Raw genomic sequence first — 22,500 nt, forward strand, 5'->3', positions numbered from 1 at the left:
GCTCCCCTTTTGGAGGAGTTGCCCTTTTCAAAGTCCTTTAAGGGTGCCGCCCCTTTGTTTTCTTTTTTTCCGGGCAGTATGCCTTGCTTTTCCGTTCGACTCCCTCCTGAAGGGAGGCACTGTCTTAGCTAGTGACTGCCTCGTTGTTAGTGAGGGTATCCTGGCGGTATACCCCTTCCTCTGGGGGAGCAGCTACTTCAGTGGTGGCCCCTGGGTTGAGGGTATCCTCGGTGGTGGCCTCAAGGTTGGGGGTATCCTCGGTGGGAGCCCCCGGGCTGGAAGTATTCTTTGCGGTTGGCCTAATGCTGAGGGTGTTCATTTCGCTCTCTCTTCGGGTGGTGGTGGATTCTGTCTCCAGTCCCATGCTTGTAGAAAGTTCTGGATTTCGCGAGAATAAGCGACGCAGAGACGGCGTCCGAGGTGGTGAACCGAATTCGGCGGCGAAAGCAGCAAGAGGAGACGATAAAATTGAGAGAAGCGGTTAGGGAGTTAATTGGAAGGAAGAAAGAAAGTGTGTCTGACTCTCCCTTGCGGGAAGATCGTAGTTATCAGCTCAGATCCCCCTTCCCTGGTGGGGAGAAAGACAATCAAGTGGGAGCTACGAACAGGGCGCTAACTCAACAAAGGGAAAGATCTTATTGGAGTGTTTAGAGCACAAGAATGTGTCGCCAAAACAGCTCGGAATGATAGCTGCCTCGCGCGAAGGAAAAAGTATGTAGAAACAGATACTACACCGTGATCTTGTTTATATAGTTGATTGCATAAAATTTACAAATCAAATTATAACAGAAAAAATGAAAAATAGCATACAAGAAACTTACGCATGAAACCCATAAAAAAATTTGGGGGAGAGGGAGATGGGTGCAGGGCCTTTCTAAAACGTATATAGAAATTTGAAGAATACTCTTGGCTGGCACGGTTCACCATAATACCATATCCACACCGTGGAGTTAAACCTATTTAATAAACTCCCCAAGCGTTTTTATAAAATACAATTTTTTTCTTTTTTGCTACACTGTGATCTTGGCCCCCAAGGAAGTGTAATTATTTGTTCACCTATTTTTGTTAGTAAGCTATTCTAGAAAATGCCCAATTTTAAGTATTGAACCTATAAAAAAAGGGCTCCTTCAGTTTTTGACAGACTATGGATATCCACCGCAGGCGTGCCTGCCCGTGAAATGTTTGTGGTAGGAGTTGCGCTAACAGTGTCAGAAACCGGTCTTAAGAATGCGTGAAAAAAAATTGAATAATTCGACCTCCTATCTTTACAAGCTTAAAACTACTTGAAAAATGTAATTCAAACCCTATTTTTTTTTTCAATTAAAGGAGCAAATACCAAATTTTAAAAGAATAACAGGTTTAATAGCAAATTATGCAATATTTGTTTCTCAAATCGATTTTCTTTAAAAAGATTTGAAGAAAATCAACGAGATTTTACTTACTTCGATTATAAAAAATCGATATAAATTCCAAAAAAATCACTTACCTATAAAAATACTATTGAATGTGTAGTTCCATCCGTCATTGTTCAGAATTTATCCATATTTATATTTTAAATTCCATTTATTTTTTAAATAAAAGAATTTTTTAAACGACTATTTGAAAAAAAAAAGCGCCATGACGCAGCATTTTTACGTTCTTATCGAAAAACCGGAAGTACCGATTTGTCCTTGTTTAGAACTACTGATGGACAGAAGGCAGTAAAAACCACACGTTCACGTTAGCCGTCTAGAAATATGTGCTCCCATAGTTTAAAAATAGTCAAATTTTACTTATATGTTTTGGCCTTAAAAAAAAACAGTCGAGAATTTTTTTTCCTTTTCTCAAAGAAATACATAAATTTTTGATTTATTATATTTTAATAATTCTTTATCGAGTGAATTGTTTTTTAAATATCTAAAAAAAAAAAAGAAAACATTGAATGAAATAGAAAAATTTGTCGTCAACGTCCAAAACTTACTGGACAATATAAGCAGAACATGGGCTTCCAATTAAAAAACATTTTTTTAAATCAACGTGCTTTTAAACAAAAAAGGTTTACACTTCGGATTGTACGGTTAAATTTCCAAATAACACTTTTTTTTTTAAATTTACAATATATTATTTATTGATTTTTTATCTTCAATCTGTGATATATAAAACTTTGGTGAATAAATTAATTATTAAAATTTTAATAGACATTTCAAAATGGGGGTCTGAATTAAAAAAAAAACGTTTGTCTAAAATATTATATTCGGTTTATTGGAAAGAGCATAAAATTTCACATTGACCCTGAAAATATCGTAAAAATTTAACCAATAGAAAAATTTTGATAGATTTTTAAATTTTAAAAATTGAAAAAAAAAATAATAATATTCGTAAAATTCAATTGATTTCATTACGTAAGCAACGTGGCTGCATGAAGGCGCGCCGACACTTTGTAAAACACTGTTTTTTTTTTAAATAATATTTCTATTATTTTTTAAACAACTTTAATAGTTTATTTTGGAAGTATATTCCACAAAGAAAATAAACAACCACCTTTAAAAGAGAAATTACGAGTTTTTTTTATATATTTTATTCGCAGTTTCGTGTTAGTGGTGTCAAAAATTCCTCAAAACTTCTGATACACCTAGAGGTACGCAATCTCCAACCCCACCTCTCCTGAATCAACATTGCTAAATACCAGTGGCAAGTGAAGTATATGTACAGGGCGAATACAGAGATAAACACTAACGTAATGTACTTGCAATAACCCTTATCCCTGAGTGACTTCCGGGCCTTGATAAGTGGTGATCATTGTGTAAAAAAAAAAAAAAAAAACTGAGAGCACATACAGCACCTGGTCACCCATCTGGTACTAACCATGCTCAACGTTGCTTAACTTCGGCGATCTGACGAGAACCGTTACGTCAACGCGATTATGCCGTATATTGAACCTATAAGCATATGTGTATAATACATTCTGTTAATATCCTCCCAGGCGTTATCTCCTATACACACACTTATGTATTTCAATATCTCTTTCTTTGTTTGTTTGTTATCTTTCCGGTGTTTTTTATTTATCCATTTACTTATCGAAGTTTCTGCGGCTTCCTCTTTTTTTTTTTTTTTGCGTGGGCGGCCGTTGGCGTCAACGATTACCTAACCGATCTCCCTTTTTACCCCCGCGGCCCTAAATCGTGTTCTTGTTTGTTTCCTTTTCGTTTCATTCCGATTCCAACCATTCATCTTTCATCCAGCCTTGCCCCCACACCAACATGCCGCCATGACCTCAAATCTCTATCGCCCTTCCCCTACGATCCTGAACGCAACAAACCCACCCACCGAAACTCCCGCAGCCTCCAAAACTACGAAACTTGTCCTGCTCTCCCTTTTTTTTTCTTTTTTTTTTACCGTTCCTCCGATTCCTAGAAAACAGGCCGTCGTCGTCGTGTGAAAAAAAAATAAAAATAAAATAAAAATAAAAAATAAAAAGACGATGGTACCGATTTCAGGGCGACGCTCTCTAGTCCCACCCTCGCACGTCACACCCGAACATGTGTTTCACATTGCATTATTTTCCCGACCCCCGGTTAAAGAGAACTTGAATGCCTACTAGACATGAGAGAAGTTACATAAATGGCGAAACAATAAAGTTTCCCCCTCCCTAAAGAAAACAACACTACAGCTTTATTATAAAACATTTATTTAAAAAAATAATTCAAGTAACTTGATTATGTAGTAGAGATGACATCTATTCAATGCAGCTGCCTTCAGGTCCGGAACTGGGAGCATGCCTTTTGCACAAGCGCCGACAGGAGCTCGGCGAATACTCGGCGGACTGCGGCAATCAGGCTAGCTTTGATGTTGTAGAAATTCATGTTGATGTTGTAGAAGTTCATGTTGATGTTGTAGAAGTTCATGTTGATGTTGTAGAAGTTCATGTTGATGTTGTAGAAGTTCATGTTGATGTTGTAGAAGTTCATGTTATGTTGTAGAAGTTCATGTTATGTTGTAGAAGTTCATGTTGATGTTGTAGAAGTTCATGTTGATGTTGTAGAAGTTCATGTTGATGTTGTAGAAATTCATGTTGATGTTGTAGAAGTTCATGTTGATGTTGTAGAAGTTCATGTTGATGTTGTAGAAGTTCATGTTGATGTTGTAGAAGTTCATGTTGATGTTGTAGAAGTTCATGTTGATGTTGTAGAAGTTCATGTTGATGTTGTAGAAGTTCATATTAATGTTGTAGAAGTTCATGTTGATGTTGTAGTTCATGTTGATGTTGTAGAAGTTCATGTTGATGTTGTAGAAGTTCATGTTAATGTTGTAGAAGTTAATGTTGATGTTGTAGAAGTTCATGTTGATGTTGTAGAAGTTCATGTTGATGTTGTAGAAGTTCATGTTGATGTTGTAGAAGTTCATGTTGATGTTGTAGAAGTTCATGTTGATGTTGTAGAAGTTCATGTTGATGTTGTAGAAGTTCATGTTGATGTTGTAGAAATTCATGTTGATGTTGTAGAAGTTCATGTTGATGTTGTAGAAGTTCATGTTGATGTTGTAGAAGTTCATGTTGATGTTGTAGAAGTTCATGTTGATGTTGTAGAAGTTCATGTTGATGTTGTAGAAGTTCATGTTGATGTTGTAGAAGTTCATGTTGATGTTGTAGAAGTTCATGTTGATGTTGTAGAAGTTCATGTTGATGTTGTAGAAGTTCATGTTGATGTTGTAGAAATTCATGTTGATGTTGTAGAAGTTCATGTTGATGTTGTAGAAGTTCATGTTGATGTTGTAGAAGTTCAAGTTGATGTTGTAGAAGTTCATGTTGATGTTGTAGAAGTTCATGTTGATGTTGTAGAAGTTCATGTTGATGTTGTAGAAGTTCATGTTAATGTTGTAGAAGTTCATGTTGATGTTGTAGAAGTTCATGTTGATGTTGTAGAAGTTCATGTTGATGTTGTAGAAATTCATGTTGATGTTGTAGAAGTTCATGTTGATGTTGTAGAAGTTCATGTTGATGTTGTAGAAGTTCATGTTGATGTTGTAGAAGTTCATGTTGATGTTGTAGAAGTTCATGTTGATGTTGTAGAAGTTCATGTTATGTTGTAGAAGTTCATGTTATGTTGTAGAAGTTCATGTTGATGTTGTAGAAGTTCATGTTGATGTTGTAGAAGTTCATGTTGATGTTGTAGAAGTTCATGTTGATGTTGTAGAAGTTCATGTTGATGTTGTAGAAGTTCATGTTGATGTTGTAGAAGTTCATGTTGATGTTGTAGAAGTTCATGTTGATGTTGTAGAAGTTCATGTTGATGTTGTAGAAGTTCATGTTGATGTTGTAGAAGTTCATGTTGATGTTGTAGAAGTTCATGTTGATGTTGTAGAAGTTCATGTTTATGTTGTAGAAGTTCATGTTGATGTTGTAGAAATTCATGTTGATGTTGTAGAAATTCATGTTGATGTTGTAGAAGTTCATGTTAATGTTGTAGAAGTTCATGTTAATGTTGTTCTCGACGAATGATCAAACGAAGTAGTCCAGCAAGTTCAGGTCGGAGGAGAAGGCAATGAAAGAAGGGTACAAAGTCGTAGCACTCCTGAAGTCAACCCTGGTTCTCTTTGGACATATAGGCCGGCGCTGAGTCCTACTGCCACACCCAAGGTTTGCTAGCGGCCACCTGATTGCACCAAGGGGTCACCACACTCTTCAGCACATCCAACTTTCAAGCCAACTTCGAATATGTGAGTTGGCATGATGTGGCTCTCACTTGAAACCACACCAAAGACCATAACCGTGGCCGGAAACTTTGTTTTCATTCCCCTGGCCAAGGCACCGTTTATTGATGGCAATCTACGATGCATTTTGAGGGTGTTGGCAATGGTCATGTTGTCATAACTTGGATTGGTAGAGAGCATGAGTTGTAGATCGGCGCATCTCCGATCTCGCTTGTTGAACATTGTGTCACCTTCAGACATGATAGAAGGCTCTTATCGCTCTTGGAATTTGTACACAACTGGCCAACTAGTAGATGGTCTGCAACAAGAAAAGGAAATTAGCTTTTATTAAACGGAAATGGAATCACGTCGTCTTTACTAGAACGACAATGTTATCGTTTCACTCTGGAGACATTATCCTCGAATATCTAAGGTCCTTCTGAATAGGAGCTTGTCAGAACAACCTGACATAAGATTATTTTTCCCTATTAATGTTTCAAAGTCACATAGTATTCAAAGCTTAAATAAGATCGCCTCAGTATGGCTAACCCAAACTCGCTTTCACGGGTAATGGTACACGTTCTCCAATTGATGTTAACTCAAGTAACAGTACAAAGCTGGATACTCAACCGAACTAGATAAATCTTTGTCGTGGAATTCAGTGAAACCAAAAGACCACAAGAATGATATACTAAATTTAAATGGTCAATTAAGGAGAGGGAAACAATACTCTCAACTTCTTTACTAACTTAGTTTCTGATAGGTAAAGGGGAGCTTTAATGAAATATTTGAATATCTATGTATCTCATGTGAAGATTAAGTGTTGGCCCCTGAAAAGGGGTCCGTTGCTTTTTGAGACTGAATTAAAATGGAACAGAACGTTCAATTTACTAAACCTGTGGTTTTAACTTACTGGAATCTTGATGATTGTCTCTAGAGGACCACACGTACATACGTTTATATTTTATATATTTTTTTTTATTCCAGTTGGATTATGTTTCCTCATGAGCTTGCTTCATGCGTCTGCATCTTATTTTGTCTTTCAGCCTCCGCTTTTTTTTTCAGCTCCGAGTTGGGGCAGGCTCTCTCACGTCCCAATGGTTTGTCGAAAACTCATAGACTATTATAAAACTTCTTGTTTTATCTTTTTCCGGCGACGTAGCCGAGTAAAGGACACGTCTCCTTAACGTGACTTCCGGTCACCTGTCTAAATGTGGCGCGATTAATGTAATTTATAAATTATTGTTTTGGGTTTTCAAATTCTTATGCTTTGGGTTTTCGAATTCTTATGTTTTGCGTTTTCAAATTCTTATGTTTTGGGTTTTCAAATTCTTATGTTTTGGGTTTTCAAATTCTTATGTTTTGGGTTTTCAAATTCTTATGCTTTGGGTTTTCAAATTCTTATGCTTTGGGTTTTCAAATTCTTATGTTTTGGGTTTTCAAATTTTTATGTTTTGGGTTTTCAAATTCTTATGTTTTGGGTTTTCAAATTCTTATGTTTTGGGTTTTCAAATTCTTATGTTTTGGGTTTTCAAATTCTTATGCTTTGGGTTTTCAAATTCTTATGCTTTGGGTTTTCAAATTCTTATGCTTTGGGTTTTCAAATTCTTATGCTTTGGGTTTTCAAATTCTTATGTTTTGGGTTTTCAAATTCTTATGCTTTGGGTTTTCAAATTCTTATGTTTTGGGTTTTCACATTCTTGTTTTGGGTTTTCAAATTCTTATGCTTTGGGTTTTCAAATTCTTATGTTTTGGGTTTTCAAATTCTTATGTTTTGGGTTTTCAAATTCTTATGTTTTAAATAATAATAATAATAGAATAACAATAACAAAGACTTTCGCTGGCGAGGACTACTATTGAGCGTAACCAGTTATGCAGTCCTTTGGAAATTTTCATCTCCATTTTTCTCGTTATGTACTGAATATTTTAATGAAACCTATATGAAATATGATCCTTATTAATTTGTAAAGATTTTCTATTCTTAAAAAAGTTTTTAAAAAAATTAATCTAAAAAAGTTATTTTAAAGTTTTTGTTAAATAAATTCAGATTTTCTCATTATTCAGACATGTATGAAAAAGAGAGAGTTGCAAAACAGTGTTGTGGTGTGAGGAGAAATACAAACTGAAACAGAGAGAATATTCAGACCTGTAATAATACAAAGAGGGGGTTGCAAAAAATAAGTTGCAGTGTGTTGAAATTTATTTATCTTCAAAGTGCACTTTTATACATTTTACAAAGTAAGGTATTAAATTTTTATACCTGACTTTGTAAAATTTATAAAAGTGCACTTTGAAGATAAATAAATTTCAAATTGAATCTTGTACCTTTATTTTTAAAGCCTATAGTAAGAATATTTTATTTAACAATTTTCATGACTTGGATGAAATGTTTTTCTAACTTATATATATATATATATATATATATATATATATATATATATATATATATATATATATATATATATATATATATATATATGCACATAAAGTTATGAGCAGTATATAGGGCCCGAGTAAAGCCAGGCTGAACTGCTAGCATACATATATGTATATTATATCTATATCTATATATATAAATTCGTATTCCTGTCTGTTTGTTTGTTCACAAGTTGATTAATATATACAAAAATCCATTACTTTATCATATTATTCATTCCTATATATACTATGATTATTGCAAAATATAAGATTAAAGAGGGGACGTCATTTGCATATTACATTAAGGAAAATCGACTTTATTAAATAGCAGTGTATTAGTTATTGTTTATGTTATGTTTGACGTGTATCTTCGTCGCCAACTGTTATGTTTGCAGGTTGAACCAAATAACGTATAAGGCAATGCAAATGAAGACCCAACAAAACAATGGTAGATCAATAAGAAGGAAAATTATATTTACAGTATATTTACATAATGGTTGTCAAGTAAGAGAGTCTTGGCTGCAGAACATATGTGCTCTCGGCTCGGCCTTCGGTGGCTTCTGGTTAACACACACTCAGATTAACCGAGTCTTGCTATTTATGTGTAATATTATCCACATATGTAAATGAGTGGGTGCCACCACAACAGTTTATAATGAGAGAATTATTTTAAGTGTTTTATTTAAGTTTATTATTTAAATTTGATTTATATTGATAACATACTTAATTTATTTTATTTTTACCGACATCGATTTTTTTTTATGAATCGGTTTGAGTTATTTCTCTTTGAGCACGAACGTTGTTCTTTTTTCTTTTTATTTTTTCTTGTTCGGCGGATATAAAAACTAAAAACTTTCAAGCATTATTTTTGGAATTAGTTTAAATAAAATAATTTCCGTGATTTCGCAATCAACGTTGTGGTCCAGTGAATTTTTATTTTTAAAATAAACAAACAATTCAATTCAACTACGATTCTTTATTTAAAATACAAACAAAAAAAAATTTCATTTACGTTTTTATACAATTTATTTTTTTCTTCACATTTTTTTGACATCGTAACTAATTTTTTTTTAATAACGCAATAAGTCATAACTCATCATTTTTATAACATAAACATTCGGTTAACAAAAATTATACTTTGGTATTTTTGAAACTGAATTATTTACAATTTGTTTTCCTTGCAACACACAAATCTTTCTAGACTGAGGTAGCATAAAAGAAATTCGCTTAAACTGGAACATAGTCATAAAAAGGTGCTCAATATCAGGAGAATAACTTCTCTTCGTATCCCTTCTGCCGAAATATCTGGTGGAGAGTTTGTCACGTACTTCTTTTTTTGGGGGGGGGGTACATTTTCATGTTTTAATTCGTTCTTTTATTTTTGAAATTTTTGTTGGGGTAACGATGGAGTTGACATATAATAATGAAAAACTGCTCAATATTCTTAGTAGAGCAGGTGTGGCGAAACCGAACTTCATGTTGATCCTGGCAATGCTGGGTATCCATGCTCGTATATATATATATATATATATATATATATATATATATATATATATATATATATATATATATATATATATATAGAGAGAGAGAGAGAGAGAGAGAGAGAGAGAGCAATCAAGCTACACAGAATCTTCCGCGTTTCATCTTTATGAAGATTCGTCAGGCTATTGCATTAAAAATTCTGCTGACAAAAAAAGCTGCTAAGGGGTCAACATTTAAAAATTAATATTTAGGAGTGATCTGTTTTCAACTGTTTCACGAATGCGCATGCGCGCCGTGAAAGATGATAGCTTCTTTCTGTTAATTAAATTGGAAAACAATTGCAATGATTCTTTCAAGATGGTCTAATGGTTATCGTATTCGGCTCACTGTCTTTAAGTTTTGGTTTCGATTTCAGCTGGAGTATTTAATTTATTTACAAGAAGTGAACTGTTTAGAAAAGGCATAATACGCTCAGGCACATGTCCCAGTTTCTATATGAATTAAAATATAATATTTGTGCGTATTTGACGACCGGGAGACGCCGGGCAGCCTGCTAGTATATTTATAAAAGTGAGAATGTGTGTGTGAGGAAAATTCTCATCCCATCTACTCAACGGATTTTTTTTATCTAAAGATTTGAAATTTACTATATAGAGTATTTAGATATTTAGAAAACTTTTGTATCGGTTTTCATCCGAAAAAAAAAACAAAAGGCTGCTAAGAGGTAAAAAATTAAAAATTGGCACGTGGGTGGGTTGTCATCGGATTTTTATTTGTTTGTCAACTGATATACGAATGCGCATGCGTGAATCGTTCGCATGACAGATTCCTTGTGTTAATAAGTAGATTTGAAAGCACTTTTAAAGGTCGTATCAAGCTGGCCTATTAGTCATAGCACTTGACCCCTTGCCTTTAGGTTTTGGTTCCGATCTCAGCCCGGGTATTTTTTTTTTTTTTTACTTACAACAAGTTAACTGTTTACAAGAAAAAATAAAAAATAAAAAATTTAAAAAATAAAAAATAATACTTGCATGCACATGTCGCATTTTCTTTTTTGTATGAATTAACATATAATATTTATGCGTATTTTACGACCGGGCAATGCTGGATAGCCTGCTAATATATATATATATATATATATATATATATATATATATATATATATATATATATATATATATATATATAGTTTCATTAAGAAAACTGTTGCTCATCTGCTTCAGTTTGTGTATTCCCGTTACCTCAGCATTGTAATGCTTTCTATATATTACATTGAACTACATACTATACAATGCTTTAAGCAAATTACATTCACCTCTTATGTATATATATTTTTATGTATATATATATATATATATACATATATATATATATATAACTACTTAATTTACTCACATGAAATTAATATACGAAAGTATAGATTTATGCGTAAACTTTAAGTATTTACTTCAAAAGTGCTCAATACGTAGGTAGAGCTAGTTAGTAAGTTATAAAATGTATATGGCGATTAAGCTACACTGAATATTCCGCGTTTCATCCACTGTAGGATTCTTCAGGCTTATGCATGGATGAAACGCGAAATATTCAGTGTAGCTTAATCGCCATATACATTTTATAACTTACTGTATATATATCTGTAAAAATATTTTTTCTTATAATATATACCAATCCCTATTTAAGCAGCTCAATGTAATATAATATATTGAATAAATAACAAAAAACTATATTCCAATGAAAGGAATAAATTATAAGATGGTCAACATCATGAATTTTGGAATATAGTCTTGTCATTTATTCAATATATATATATATATATATATATATATATATATATATATATATATATATATATACACTGAGAGAGAGAGAGAGAGAGAGAGAGAGAGAGAGAGAGAACGGAAGGAGTTATTAGGGCATTCTAATATACGCACAAATAATGAAGAATATTACAGTGGGCGGTTGTGTTGACTACGTGGTGCATGTGATAATCCACCCGATCTTCATGTATTTCTTTAAGGCAAGATGTTGTTTTCTCGTGAGGCCATCCTTCCCCCCCCCCTTCCCATCGTGGGTCATTCTGGCTTCTCGCCTCATTAGCCCGTTTCCCGCGTAAAAGATTCTTCGAAATTCGCAGATTCCCATTACATTAACGATAAACATCATTAACATCCGGTTCTGTCGTCAGTGGCCGAGTGGTTACAGCGTTCGCCTGTAGGCTTTGCGGATCGCTCGACTACAAAAGTTAACAATAAGCAGCAATGCAAGGAATGTTGCAGATCTACTCTGCAACTGCATAAATGGATTACGATTAGAGATAAATGCCCGGCCACATGTGCAATGTGTATTAAACTAGACGAAAATTCCAAAGTGAAAAAAAGTAAAGTTAAATTAAATAAAAAAAACTATCTAAACAACAACTCCACCTGCCTCGCTATCTTTATCTCTTACTCTTTTCACACACACACACACACACACACACACACACACACACACACACACATATATATACATACACACACACATACATACACACACACACACACACACACACACTAGTCATCCAGTGCGGCTGTGGCCGAGATTGAACTCACTACATGAGTTTGTAGTGTAATTCAAATCTTGTCGGTAACTGAATACTTGGATGCTTCGCCAGGGCTATCAAGATTATTTTATATCGTGACGCCATCACTAGACGGGGTGCCTACCACGGCTTAAGAGAGTCTCATCTATCCTCGAGAGAAGAATAGGCCGCGCCAGTTTCTCAGCCTGGTACCTATCTGAAAGTTACTTAACTTCGGTGATCTGGCGAGAACCGGTATGATTGTGCCGTACAATCACACACACACACACACACACACACATACATACACATACATACATATATGTGTGTGTGTGTATATATATATATATATATATATATATATATATATATGCGTGTATATATATAATTATTTTTTGCTATAATAATTGAATACCTACAGACACTAATGTTTCATCCTTTCGCGAATCTTCAGTGCATATATCGTCGGCTAGACTAGCACCTCTCCCAAGCCGAGGATTGAACCTAGAACTATCGCGTTGACAGTCAGCATTTCTGCCGATCGACCCACGGGAGTGGCGTCCGTAAATTATCTCGTCAAATGTCTATTTAAACAAACATTTGTCCACTGCTTTTACAGTGCTCTAACTGCTTGTTTTGGGGCTTGAATATTACGTTATTCTGAATATTGTCAGATTTTATTTGTAAGGGGTAGTATTCTGGTGTCAGGATTCCAGGAGAAATCAGAATTAGGATTTAGTCTGAAACGAGACGTCGATAAGACGAGTTGTGAGTTAGCTAGCCACTGGGTTAAAGCGAACAAGAGCTGTCTCTGGTCTAACGGAAGTATCTACGGACGAACTGAGGAACATGTAGGGAGACGGTTAAGAGCTGAAGACTCTAAAACATTTTGGAAACAGATTTGGAAAGGATAACTCGGCGTTTAGGGTGTTTCTTTCGGAAGAAGAAAGCTTTCATTTTTAAGTGCCTAATGCCAGAGGAGAGAGAGAGAGAGAGAGAGAGAGAGAGAGAGAGAGAGAGAGAGAGAGACTATGAATAAGGAAGGTGTCAAGCAGACATGGATTTATTCCTCATTGTTTACTGTTCGTCAATTTGTCAGCAGTACCTCTCCGCTGTAATTGTTTCGCCTGGATGCAAGAAGCTGTGATGGTGGATAATTCTATCTAATATGTTTTTACTAACTAGTCCTATATCTGATTTTGAGGGGCAAATGAGTCTAATAGTAGGGTTAGTATTAAAGCTGTGTTTGTGGTCTTTTAAAGTAAATCTCGGGGTACCTGGTACCGTTATTTCCGTGTATTTATCAGTCACCATAACTTTTTTATTTTTTTTACATGGGGGGTCATCACTTATCAAGGCCCGGAGGCCACTCGGGGATAAGGGTTATTGCGTGTACAGTAATCAGTGAGATAGTATCATAGTAATAGTAAGTATTGTAGATTTGATAACGTGTCTTACTTAAGGGGGCGGTTCATCAGGAACTTATTTTTGTTGGACTAGAATGTTGTTTATGTAATTGTTGTTTAATGTTGTTTATGTTGGACTAGAATGTTGTTTATGCAATTTCGGCTTGGGGAAGTATTGTGGAGCTTCTCCGGCATCCAGCCACTGTGTCGAACGTCGCCGATTCTCGTAGAGGATCCACTTCTCATCACACGTCACAATCCGCTCGAGAAATGGATCGTTTTTGTTGCGCAGAGGGAACGTATAAGGAACGTCAAAACGACGATTTTATTTTGTATTATCGTTCAATTTGTGCTGCAACCATTTATCCAACTTTTTGACTTCCCTATTTTCTTTAAATGGCGAACGACTGTTGAGCGGTCGACCTCGAGTTCAACAGAAACTTCTTGCGTGGTTTTGCGTGGATCGGCTTCAGTTAAGGCTTTCAAATGTTCATTATCAACCGCAGTTGGCCGGCCACGACCGTCTTCATCTTCAAGGCTCTCGTCACCATTGCGAAATTTCTTGAACCACTATTGTGTCACACGTTAGTAGTGATTCTGGACCAAACGCACCATTGATATCACAAGCTGTCTCGGCAGCTTTTCGGTCTTGTTTGAACTGGAACAAGAAAATCGTACGAATTTGAATTTTGTCCATGCTGTCAAAAAGCCTGGGAAAAATGAATGAAGAGCTTAAGAACAGTAACGAATAACACGATGTAATAGAGCGAAAAAATGATATATAACATGGCTATATATATATAAATGAATTTATTCAAAAATCTATATATATAAAAACGACAATGTGTGTATGTATGTATGTTCGCTTTTTGTGTATGTCTGTACACGCTGGACATCTCGGTCGGCTCCTTCCTTCTTAAAACTTTTTATATCACGTGTAAATGAGACTATCTACCAGTTAACAACGGAGGTCGCCTGTCTATTTAATTTGCTCGATTTTGAAAAGATAAATATTCAACATTTTTCGCTCGCCGCATGTGAATTGAGCTTTTTCGTATAATAAAAGCTACACTAATTCTGGTCGTATTTTTCCGGTCGCGATCGTCGGAAATTTCCGAAAGCAATCAGATTTTATCAATGTGGAGTTTTCCTTATTTCAGACAATTGTTATTCAATTTGGACAATCCCCTTTTTATTGGGAACTGGTTTCCCCCCAACATCTTGGGGAAACAAAAAAAAATTAAAAAAGCGTTCCCGCAGTAAATAAAATACTACCCCGCAGTAAAAGTTGACCTCATTAAGTAATAAAAAACGGGCACCTGCTAATTTTAAATAGTTAAATAAATTCAAACGTTTTTCGTTAGTGTTTCGTGGTGGCCCAGTGGTTAACGTCGCGCGTTTTTTTTTTGTTTTTTTTCACACTTTAATTACCAACTTTGCCTCAAGTTTTCGGGTTCGATCCTTCATACTTATCTACCAAATTTTTTTTTATTTTACCCCCCCCCTCCGACACAAACACCCGGGTGTTTTGATTTACCCAAAACCACACACGCCTCCAAACACCCGGGCAACGCCGGGTACCCCCCGCTAGTCATATATAAAAGTAACATATGTGAGAAAACGATGTTTTTGCATCAACCTACTAGATCCAGGTGTTTTGAGCTCCTATAAATACTTTCATAATTGACGATAAAATTACTATAATTATAATCTATACTTAAAAGCACAGTAAATAAAAAATAATACCATTTAATGTTTTTTTGTTGTTTCCATTTTTTTTTTTTTTTTGTAAATAAATACAATAATATAAAAACGAGAGGTAAAACAGCGATAGTAGTTATCAAAGCAAAGTTTATTTACTTATGGGTCAGAATGACCTAACGCGACGCAGCACATAAATAGTCGCTTACAAGCACTGAAAAATAAACATAATTAGTATATTACTTTTTTTTAAAGTTTAAATATGAATCAGTCGCTGCTTACAGACCCCTGCCCCCGACAAAACTATTTGAAATCTGCTTTAAATAATAGTCAATATTACACACACAAAAACATATATATATATATATATATATATATATATATATATATATATATATATGACGTCTTCCATAAGAGATGTCTACGTGCCATTTGTGGTTTTACTTTGAAAGACAAAATATCAAATGCGAAATTATTCACACTTTGTAAAATCAGCAACATCGAAAGCTTCTTAATCCAGTCGCAGCTTCGATGGGCGGGTCATGTGATGCGAATGGATGATGATAGGATACCGAAGCAACTCCTGTATGGCCAATCAGACAGAGGCCGTCGAAGCGTGGGACGACCATGGTCGCGTTACAAAGACAAAATAAAGTCTAATTTGCAGGTTCTAAATATTGAATATAACAACATTGAGCTAACTGCAAAAGACAGAAGGAAGTGGATAGAAATGTGTGACAGAAAAATCAAGGAGTTCTCGGCGTTTTGCATCGAAAAACTAAAAGAAGCGAGAGTCAAGTCAAAAAATAATACTGAGCAGTGTGGAGCTAAATTCTCGCATTTATATGTCTGTCACCACTGCGGTCGCCATTGCAAGTCTCTAGCAGGACTAAAGTGCCACATACGTCTAAGTGATTGTCGACACGCTGAGTTCTAGACCTTCAGGTCAATTGTCGGAGTCTCATACGTCGAAAATCGACGGAGAGTCCATCATATATATATATATATATATATATATATATATGCACACAAAGCTATGAATAGTACATAGGGCCAAAGCAAAGCCTGAGTGAACAAATAGTTTTAACAATAAAAGAATGTCCCTCCTCTCTACATATTTTCTGGGCTACCCTGTAAATATATATATATATATATATATATATATATATATATATATATATATATATATATATGTAGAGAGGGGGAACATTCTTTTATTGTTAAAACTATTTGTTCACTCAGGCTTTGCTTTGGCTCTAAGTACTATTCATAACTTTGTGTGCATATATATATATATATATATATATATATATATATATATATATATATATATATATATATTAAATAAAATACTAGGCGGAAGTTTCTCGAGAGCTCTTTCGGCTATCATCTCGTCAGGAGTAAATCGATAGCAATCTAAATAATATTGTAACGAAAATAAAGAGTTCTATTGGGGAACTTATTAAATGTGCCAACGTACGGGGACATTAATTAAGTTTATTTACGTTTAAAAACGATTAAAAATATTGGCACAACGAGGGAGAAAAAAAAAAAAAAGAAAGCGGGAGAAAAAATTCAAAGTTCCCCAAAGAGAAACAATGAGTTTGATGTTTCTTTTTGCCGGCACAAAGAAGGTTTACGCACCGCGATAGAGACAGCCTCCAAAATCTTTAAATGGTTTTTGGAGTCCGCTCTATGTAGCACCTCGAACCAATCTATTTTATATCTATCGGCACAGCACGAGTTGTCAACCAAATGCTGGCCAATAGCAGAGTCCAAGGCTGCAGAAGGAGGGAGACCACCAAACCCCATCCTCCCTTGTCTGATCTTCGATGGAACATGCTGGTTTATACGAGTCAAAAAGTGCAAGGATGTTCGCCCAACATAACCAGCATCGCACTGGCATCTAAACTGATATACAATATTACTATTTTGGATGTAAGGCAAACTATCCTTGCGGAAAGACGGAAAAGCAGGTCTCGTAGTATATACCAAACGCAAGGTCACCGAATTGAAGCATTCGTAAATACTTCTTCGAATCTGTTTGGAAATTCTATTACTCCCCTCCCCAATCCACGGTAATTTCAAATAAACCGGGCATTTCAAGGGTCCAAACTTTTTAGGGGATTTAAAATTCGCAAGCTTTTTGAAAATACAGTCATCAATAAGGTCAACAGGATAACCATTATTGATGAATATTTCCCTGATCTTATCGAGTTCAACATCTAATCTGTTAGGCGTACAAATCATGAGGGCTCTATGTACCAAAGTATTAATTAAGCCGACCTTACGTGATTTAGGTACAAAAGACAACCAGTTCACATATAGGCCAGTAAATTTCGGCTTTCTATAAATTGTAGTGAGAAAGCCCCCCCCCCTTTGGCGTTCGACAAGAAAATCCAAAAAAGGAAGCGAATTGTCCTTCTCACTTTCCATAGTGAACTTAAGAGCCCCATGTAAAGAATTCAACCTATTAAAAAATATTGACGCTTCACTTTGCGAAGGAAAAATAGCAAAAGTGTCGTCAACATATCTGAAATATGCAGTGGGTTTAGTTGTAGAATTAAACATAACGGATTCATAGTACCCGACGAAAATGTCCGCTAAAGTTGGGGCCAACGGACTCCCCATTGAAACCCCGTCAACCTGACAGTACATAATATCACAAAAACTAAATTCCACGGATTTCGTACATTCGTACATTTAGTTTTTGTGATATTAATTTTTGAAATTTGACCCTTAGCATTTATTGTTTTGGGCTCAAATCAAGTTATTAAGTTAGATCCATGTCCAAGGAACCTATATCTAAGATTTCAAGTGTTTAGACCCAAAATTGTCGGAGGATTTTGGTAGAGTTCTCAAAGGTCAAATCGTTGAACTTTGACCCCTTAACAGCCAAATTTCTGGCCGAACCCGATCACATCGATTTTCCCAAATCTCATTACCCTGTATATCAAATTTCGAGTCTGTAGACTAAAAATTGACAGAGTTATTGCGTAGGGAAATATACACAGACACACACACACGTTCACTTTATATATATATATACATATATATATATATATATATATATATATATATATATATATATATATATATATTAAAAAGTTTGACTCATGTCCAGGTAACCTACATCTAAAATTTCAAGTGTTTAGACCCAAAATTGGCGGAGGAGTTTGCTAGAGTCTGCAAAGGTCAACTCTGTAAACTTTGATCTATTAGCAACCAAATTTTTGCCCACAACTGATTAAAAAGCTTGCTGCATATCTGGATACACTTCATGTAAAATTTCAAATGTTTATATCTAAAATTAGCTGAATAGTTTGCTAGAGACCACAAGACAAATTACAAAGCTTGCCCTATATCTGAATACATTTTATGTAAAATTTAAAATTTTTAGACCAAGAACTGACTAAATAATTTGATAGAGACCACAAAGGTTATCTTATTTTATTATTATTTTTTTTTTAAACTTTGACCACAATATGACCCCTTTAGTATTTATTGCTTTGGGCTCGAATCAAATTAAAAAGTTTGATCCATATCCAGGTATCCTACATCTAAAATTTCAAGTGTTTAGACCCAAAATTAGCAAAGGAGCTTGGTAGAATTTTCACAGATGAAATCGTTAAATTTTGACACTTTGACAGCCAGATTTCTATCCGAAAACCGATTAAAAAGGTTGTCCCAAATCTCAATACTCCTTATATCAAGTCTAGATTCTGTTGACTGAAAATTGACAGAGTAGTTTGGTAGGGAAATGTAGACAAACAGACACATTTTTATAGATATATAGATATATATCATCTATTTATTATATATATTATTTTAGCAGCAGCACTTGGAATGTCACTTTATCATTACTTTCATTGTCTTCATCAATTACATCATCAGTGTCTTCATCTCCTACAGCATCGTAATTTCACATATCTGTGCATTGTACCTTTTTTTTTTTTTTTTTTTTTGTAGACATGCACAAATGGTTACATCTTTACATTAACTTTACATTAACATTTGGTAGAGCATTTTATTAAATGCATTAAAATCTCTGGAACGTAATTTTTGACCACAACAATCAGTGCGATGGATATCTGGATTTGCATGAAGGCTAATTAGTGTGGGTAATCTGATATATTTCTAGTGGCTTCAAAGGGTTTTTTTTGTTGTTCTTTTCAGAGATATAGGTGAAATATTAGAAGAACCTCGCGTAATCGATATAGGACATACATTGTATTGTATGTTTTTTTTCTGTTTGTTTTTATATAATTATACAACTTCTATTGTGTGTTGTATTACGTCCAGAAAAACGTTTCCTCGTCCAAATCATTATTGTTGCACATCAAGGTTGTTTGAATACGTGTCTGAATAGTGGAAGGAAGAGGTTTTTTAGGATTCGTCACAATTTTAGTTTGTTGGTTTACGGCATATCAACCTTTTTCAGGTAATTATTATCATCATCATCATTATTGTTATCATTATTATTATCATTACAATTATTATTATTATCATTATTATTACCATTATTATTATAATTATTATCATCATCATTATCATAATTATTATTATTTTATCATTATTATTATCATCATTACTATTATTATTATCATTATCATCATTATTATTATTACTATTATTATTATCATCATTACTATTATTATTATCATTATTATTATCATCATTATTATTATTATCATTATTATCATTATTATTATTATTATCATGATTATCATGATTATTATTATTATCATTATTATTATCATTATCATTATTATTATTATCATCATTATTATCATTATTATTATCATCATGATTATTATCATTATTATTATCATCATGATTATTATCATTATTATTATTATCGTTATTATTATTATCGTTATTATCATTATTATTATCATCATTATTATCATGATTATTATCATTATTATTATTATCATTATTATTATCATCATTATTATCATTATTATTATTATCATTATTATCGTTATTATCATTATTATTATCATTATTATTGTTATTATCATTATTATTATCATTATTATTATTATCATTATTATCATTATTATTATTATCATTATTATCATTATCATTATTATTATCATTATTATTATTATTATTATCATTATTATCATTATTATTATTATCATTATTATCATCATTATTATTATCATTATTATTATTATTATTATTATTATCATTATTATCATTATTATTATTATCATTATTATCATCATTATTATTATCATTATTATTATATTTATCATTACTATTATTATTTGTAATATTCTTATTACATTATTATTATTATTATTTTTATTATTATTATCATTATTATTATCATTATTATTATCATTATTATTATCGTCTCACATGGAGCTTTCACACAAGTCAACAAACCATCTGATTAGAACCCTGTGGTGTTCTCTGGAAGCTGAGTTACAACACGTCTCCCCAGACGTCCAGTTTTCTCCACTCCCTTCGATAGCATTTGCAAATGAATTTGCATCATCGCAGTCAGTTGATTTCTCGCCGGCAGTGGCCATTGGTTTATACTGGAATTTGATTGGCAGTAAGCCTCCCCAAAGTCCCAGTTCTCTTTGCGCTTGTCCAACTGAGATCTGGTTGGTGCTCTCTCCTCGGTCTTTCAGTTCTTCTTGACTATTCTCAGCTTTTTGGTGTCACTTTTTTATTGGAAGGAGCGGTGGTGACACTGTGGGGAGATGCATGATGGCGTGCAGAGCTTGTAGATATGCAGCATCGGTGTTCTTCATTCCCTGTAATGCTTCTTCATTATATTGTCTTCTTGTATTATTCTCCGCATTCTAGAGTTTTCCTTAATATTTCAGTCGGTTTCATTATCGTTAGTCGTTGTACTTTTGCAGTTATTCCTCTGATTCCAATTTCTGACATTCTTTTTTCGAAGTTTTTCGGAATTGTTCCTAGTGCTGCTACTATTATCGGTACTATTTTGATTTTCTTCATCATCCAAATCCCTTTTAACTCTCTGGCTAGCTCCTTGTATTTGCTTCGTTTCTCCTTTTCTTTCATACTCACCCTGTGGTCAGCTGGGACAGCAAAGTCTACGATTTGACAGAATTTTTCTTTCTTGTTAATTATTACGACATCTGGTCTTCTTTCTTGGATGGGTTGTTCCGTCTGTATGTCCATGTCCCATAGGATTTTGTGGTTCTCGTTTTCGAGTGCTGTTGCGGATTTATGCTTGTACCATTTGTCTATACGCTCAAAATGCAGTCGTTTGCACAATTCCCAGTGCACCGCCCTCCCCACTTGGTCATGCCTGTTTTTGTATTCCTTTTGGGCAAGTTTACTGCATTCACTTACTATATGGTTTATCGTTTCGTTTCTTTGTCAACAGAGTCTGCATTTGCTTTTTTCTTGTGTTTTATCGATTCTTGCTTTGATATGGTTGGATCTTATCGAGTCATCTTGTGCTGCAGTTATTAGAGATTCAGTTTCTCGGTTTATATGCCCTTTTCGCATCCATGTCCATCTGGTTTCGTTATTCTCATCTTTTGTCATTCTTATGAATCTTCCGTGGAGTTGTTTATCTTCACATTTCTCTTTCCTCGTTTTCTCATTTGTCTCTCTGTTTTCTGCTTTGTTGTTTTTTTCTGTGTCTCTCGCTGCCATAATTATCCTTTTAGTATTTTGCATTATGTATATTTCTAGGTCTTTTTTCGTGTCCTTCACACAGTCTTCTATACAGATCAGTCCCCTCCCGCCGTCTTTTCTTTTCACGTAGAGCCTGTCAATATTGTCCTTTGGGTATAGTGCATTATGCATGGTCATGAGTTTCCTGGTTTTCTGATCAACTTGTGATAGTTCTTCTTTTGTCCACGCTATAAACGGTCCAGAGTATCTTACTAGTGATACTGCCCATGTATTTATACCTTTTATTAGGTTTCTGCTATATAATTTCGTTTCCAAGAGTTTTCTTGTTCTCCTGAGGTATTCCTTTCCAATTTTCTCTTTCATTTCTGTTGCTCTGATGGTGTCCGCTTCCAGAATTCCCAAGTATTTATAGTCGTCTTGTTCCCCTAGTGCCCTCATTTCTGTTTGGTTGGGTAGTTCCATGCCTTCTTTCGTTTCCAGCTTTCCCTTTCTTATAACTAGTTGTGCGCAATTTTCCATTCAAAATTCCATTTGGATATCTTGCCTGAAGATCCTGGTAGTGTCAATTAGTGTCTCTAGCTCTTTTTTCGGTCCTTGCAAAAAGTTTCAGATCGTTCATGTACATCAGGT

General features: G+C 34.3%; 1 protein-coding gene across 1 annotated transcript in view; it reads left to right on the forward strand.

Annotated features, from left to right (window-relative positions):
• Window positions 1-22,500, forward strand: part of LOC145260626 (uncharacterized) — a 163,133-nt gene that overhangs the window by 57,512 nt on the left and 83,121 nt on the right. The window lies entirely within an intron of this gene.

This window comes from Euprymna scolopes, chromosome 36 (genome assembly GCF_053919585.1).
Source record: "Euprymna scolopes isolate OS-2025 chromosome 36, ASM5391958v1, whole genome shotgun sequence".
Lineage (NCBI taxonomy): Eukaryota > Metazoa > Mollusca > Cephalopoda > Sepiida > Sepiolidae > Euprymna > Euprymna scolopes.